The sequence below is a fragment of the Myxine glutinosa genome, chromosome 2, assembly GCF_964187855.1.
Source record: "Myxine glutinosa chromosome 2, kmMyxGlut1.1, whole genome shotgun sequence".
Lineage (NCBI taxonomy): Eukaryota > Metazoa > Chordata > Myxini > Myxiniformes > Myxinidae > Myxine > Myxine glutinosa.
Window position 1 is genome coordinate 99,194,108 of NC_136262.1, and position 6,020 is coordinate 99,200,127.

The following is a 6,020-nucleotide window of genomic DNA, read 5'->3' on the forward strand; positions in this document are numbered from 1 at the left end:
TTCTGTTTTTTATTTCCGCACAATAAACGACCTCATGCAGGTTACTGATAACGTGATGAGAAATTAAAAGTTTGTTCACACGTTGATGTGTAGAGTAGCTTGTGAGTAAAGAGTCATCTATTTAAGTATCTACGGATGCGTCCTTATTCCGACATTTTTCAACTTTAACTCGTTGTTGTTGACGGGTGCCCGAAGAGCCCTGTGATTACTGGAGCCAGTTTGCCAGAGGAAAGGTTGGTCATCGGTGTTCTGAACCTCATTGCAGCTCTGTTTTCACAACAATAAATTGTTGAATGATAGGCCCGACCTCGACAGTACATTGCAATACGATCATATAGTTGGGCGGATATGTGACATAATATCAGAAAGATGTTCACCTCTGGCAGGAAGCATAAAAATTGTTATATATGGGTTTTAAGGTATGCTGAATTGAAATAGATGTGGAGACATTTGATAGGATCAACGTAATTTTTTATTTATTAATTAACATTGTCCTTGACATATAACTTATAGAGGTGCACTTGTGGACTATTTAACCATAGACTTTATTTTGTCTGGTTCTCTGAAATTCAGCTGGTTGGCTTTATTTCTGGTGTATTTCTAAATATCTATAACTTGCGTAACAGAGTAATTGGTATCTTAAAATTCCCCTGTCATACATTGTTGCCTATTGAGCATATTGCCTCTATGCCTATATTGCCTATATTGCCATTGCCTATTGAGCATTGAGCAGCCATGGGGTATATTCAAGCATTTAGAAAATTAACAAGAAACTGACATTGTGGGTAAATGTAGGTGATCAAGGGCTCTGTATGTTTGTTACCAAATTTCATGCTTTTCTATGTTGCATATCACATCTTTTTGTGAATTAAAGAAGTCTTTTCATATCTGTCTGTTGTCAACTTTCTGAACAGAATACATACGTATATTACTGCCCACACATCTAACTTCCAAAAAGAGAAAAAAAGTATATGTCTTTTTGCAATTTTCGACTACCAGTAGCATAGCGCATAACACTACATGTTCCCAGAGAAACACTGTCTATATTACTTATTTGGGACTGTTATTCCATTTAGCATGGAATGCAAGAAATATACATGCAGGTGTATTTTGAAATTTATTAAAATGTGGCACATTTAAAGAAATCGAAATTTTCCTCATTTCGCAGTGCAGTTGATGCCAGCAGTTATGGTTGAGAGTCCATGTGGAGTGAGATAACGAACACAATGTGATAAGTAATACACCATATTAGAGGTATTTATATACCCATTCCAGTAATGTATGCTGCTAAATGATCATTAAAGCCACAATAACATGGCAGGCCAAGAACCAAATGTACCCTCCTACATTTGTGTTGCATCATAATATAGCGCGAAATTTGCCAAAAAATGCAAAAACACCCCGTCCCCCAAAACCTCATTTTTGAGAACGTTACAGTGATCCTATCAAATGTCTCCACATCTATTTCAATTCAGCATACCTTAAACCCCTTTTATACCAATTTATTATGCTTCCTGCCAGAGGTGAACATCTTTTTAACATATCCGCCCAACTAATAGACCAGCTACTACCATGTCGGGCGCATTGATTGGAATACTTGGTGTTGTTTCACAGTTATAATTTTTTTAAATCTCCCTCCTTATTCCCCCAATTAACTTTTTTCTGTAATGCTGAATAATTTGATCTCTGTCCCAATCACCTATTGTAATGATTCACTTCCTCTGCAGAAACCAACAAAGTTCATGCTTCCGCCCATTGCCAATCGGCCCCTTGTTTTGAAGTCTTCCAAAGATCCAAAGACAATGAAGAGATTTTTTGATGTGAATATTCCTCAAAAGGTAATTCTACATTCGCATTTTGTTTTCTATAAATGCCCAGACCTGTGGAAGATTTAAACAACGAGGATATCAGGTTAGCACACTGACAGTGGTGAAGGGGAGCAGGCAGACAATACTGCGCAGAAACATCAAAGTTTTGAGATTGGCAGTCAGGAGAAGGGGTCGGTGTTCAGCAGGTTTAGCAAAGTTCAGCAGTTGGTATGGGAAACACATTGACTTGGGGACTGGCAGTGCTCTTCGGGGAGTCGATAGAAGGGCATGAGATAATCGACTCGGTCATCGCAGTTTATGTGTTTTTTGAAACAAATTGGTCTTGTGTAAACAAATCTTTCACAATTACTATCCCAATGCCTTTTTTTAAACTGGGAGATATTGTATTCGGCGTCTATGTCTGTCCGTCCGTCACACCATCTCCTAAACGGTTGAAGGGAAATTCACCAAACTCTTGTTCATTTATGATTCATTTTACCTGAACGTTTGGCCTTTGATTAGGTTGCTGATAATGTGATAATGAATGATGAGTTTGTTCACAGGTTGAAGTGTACATTAGTACATCAGTGTGGGCCCATCATTTATACTTTCCAGTGGTATGTTATTACTCCGATATTAAGATTTTAAAATGCTTCCCTTTTTGGGTGAGACCTGAAGAGCCCAAGTAGGAGAATTTGTGGTTATCCTTCTTTGTTTGGTGTGTTGGCTTAGCGGTTAGGGTGCTGGCTTAGGATCCTAGGATCAGCCAATCGACCCCATCGTCAATTTTAGTCTTGATGAAATGGACAATTTGACGCCTCCATGGCAATTTTTTTTGGGGGGGTAGGGGGGAGGGAGATGGGGGTGAATTTTGCAAGTATCGTTCTCTGCACAATGTCTTTCTTGTCTGTTTGTTTGTTTGTTTGCCCAGAACATGAGTATTCTTTTCTCTGCAACTATTGGTCTGATTGACACTAAATGTTCGCCGGAGGAGCACCTCCTGTATAATTTTTAAAATGATACATATGACGTCATAGGTCATGTGGTATGGGAGTCAACTTTGAAAAAAACGAAAAGCTTTGCACCTCTATATCTCTGAAAGCGCTCAATGGGAAACAAGTACAAAAAGTTTTAATTAAAACAAAAGCCGCGTCGATGTTACACAATGCCTAGATGCAGCTGTGCCTATAACGTCGATGTTATAGGCACAGGACATTCCTATTGATTCGATTACTTGATGTTATTTTTGTGCAAAGTGAAAATATATCTCGGCAATTTCCCGTGTGTGGCGACGAATTTTAAATATATCTCGGCATTTTCCCGTCTGTTATTTCAGGCGGTGTATGACTGACCATGCCGCGATTAAAAATATATATATATCTCGGCAATTTCCCGTGTGTGGCGACACGTGAACGAAGCTATGCTCCTCTCTCCACATTATTGTGACGACATATAAATTAAATATTTCATCGTGACGATTGTCATCAAATGGACGAATTTTTTATATATCTTGGCATTTTCCCGTCTGTTATTTCAGGCGGTGTATGACTGACCATGCCGTGATTGTAAAAAAATATATCTCGGCAATTTCTCGTGTGTAGCGACACGTGAACGAAGCTATGCTCCTCTCTCCACATTATTGTGACGACGTATAAATTAAATATTTCATCGTGACGATTGTCATCAAATGGACGAATTTTTAATATATATCGGCATTTTCCCGTCTGTTATTTCGGGCGGTGTATGACTGACCATGCCGTGATTGTAAAAAAATATATCTCAATGGACTTGAAGTTACAGGCCTTTGAGAATTCATTTCGTTCTATAAAGGGCAACTTTCATCGGATTTTATTCCCGGTTTTTTTCAACCTGTCTAAAACCCAGTTAGTGACTGAAAATTGAAATGATATATCGAATTAGAGTTGAAATAAAACTGAGAGAGCAAGACAGCACGGGCCGAACGAAACAGGCCTCAAAGCTATGTGAGTTAATAAAATGGTGGATATTTGTTTATATGAAGCCTCTCCCAAAATGGGTGGAGCTATGGTTCCCAGAATGGGTGGAGCTTTGAGGTTTTGTCTTCTCTGCAAGAACAAGAAGAACAAGAAGAAGAACAACAACAACAGCAGAGGGCACTCTGTTAGCAGCGTCTGCGACGCGGCAAAAAATTGAAATATGGCTCATTTTCAAGTACTCCCCATGGGGAACAACATATATTCAGGATGTCATCAGTGCCTTCATCATGACGTCATAATTAGACAAGTAGAACGCTTGATCCGATTAGTTTGAAATTTCTTGTGTGATCTCAACAAAAAATGTGTGGAATAATTAAATTGATGCCGTCATCTGTCACATGGTTTGGCAGCCATGTTGGATTGAACATAAATCTACGTCATTAATAAACCACACAAACACAGCAACTAAAACACCACACAAAATACACCACACAAACACGTCCTGGTGAAGGGCTGCAATCTCTGATTGCTCTTTCTTGTTATCTATGTCTTCAGGAGGGGAGACCAAACAGGGCAACGTAAAGAATGTTTAAAGATATGATAATGTTGCATAATAATATTGCCACATTGACCGAACTGGGAATTTCAGATCAGTTCCACCAACAGCGGTCACACAGTTACTGTTAGGAAGGAGTATATTACGTGCTTTGTTTTCCACTCCGAATTCTGCTTGGAAGCTCTCCTTAGCTGTTTGTACCTGCATTTTTGAGGTAATAATTTGAATTGAAAATTTGTACTTTGTTTTGCTATTAGTTCACATAAAACATTTTGTTTTGCAGAAAGAAGCCCATGGAAGCTTTTCAAGAGCTGAACAAAACATTTATCTTCAACATCAGCTTGAGGATGAAGAGGAGCATGATGGGGAGGTTTTGGATCATGAGGGTGATGAGAGGCAACATAGTGGGAATAAGTGGGAGGAGGATCTTGAGTGGGAGAAGGAGCCTGAGTCGGCGGAGTCATCTGAATGGGAGGAAGAGCATGAGGGAGAAGAAGAGCTTGAGGGTGAGGAGGAGCCTGAGGGGAGGAAGAGCATGAGGGGCGAGGAAGAGCATGAGGGGGGAGGAAGAGCATGAGGGGCGAGGAAGAGCATGACGGGGGAGGAAGGGCATGAGGGGGAGGAAGAGCATGAGGGAGAGGAAGAGCATGTGGGAGAGGAAGAGCATGTGGGAGAGGAAGAGCATGTGGGAGAGGAAGAGCATGTGGGAGAGGAAGAGCATGTGGGAGAGGAAGAGCATGTGGGAGAGGAAGAGCATGTGGGAGAGGAAGAGCATGTGGGAGAGGAAGAGCATGTGTACCCTAAGAGATAGATGGCTTTAATCAGAATTTTAGGTAAATATGGTTTGACAACCATTTTCTTTGTAAAAAAAAAAAAAGGTGATGATTCCAAAAAAAGCAGTCTTATTAACCCCAAATAAGACAAAATTGACATTTTGGCCTTTTTTTGACCCACATTTTGACCATATTTGGCCAAAACCCGCTTTTCTTTCTGAAAATTATATTTACCCAAAATTATTGTGTAATATATCAAATGAAAGCGCTTTACATATAGAATACAGATTTGAAGTCAAAACGGAGATAGCTGATGTCGTTTTTGTGATATTGTTAATTTTGGAGTAAAAATTTTGATTTTTTTCATATTTTTCTGAAAATTAATTATGTTTATGACCCGTAGGAAAAATATGAACATCTATTAATTCATTATATTATATATCAAAAAATACCTGACATCATGGAGATTGCAAATGTGAAATGAGATTTGAAAATGATTAACTTTTAGGGAAGATAAAGACAATTTAATAACGCATCACACGCTTTTGCCATGTTGGCCTCTTTTTACCAAAATGTTGACCGTATTTGGTCAAAATCCGTCATTTCCATCTTCATCATCACTGTCATCGTTATCATCTGAATCAGCATCAGTAATACTGTCATTGTCTTCACCATCCTCATCTCCATCTGCAATATCTTCTGGTTCAATGGTCTCAGAAAGTATAGTTGGCATTTGACTGCCAGTAAACCATACTGGTAGGAAGAGTCCATTAACCTCCTTCCAGCCATGATCTGTGGGTTGAATATTCTCTAGTCGATCTCTTAGATGTGCATGTTTCCAGAGATATGCCACATAGTTGCACCGTGCCAATTTTTGTACCAGAACATCTTTGCAGGGTGGAAGCATGCCTGCATCAATTCCTTTTAT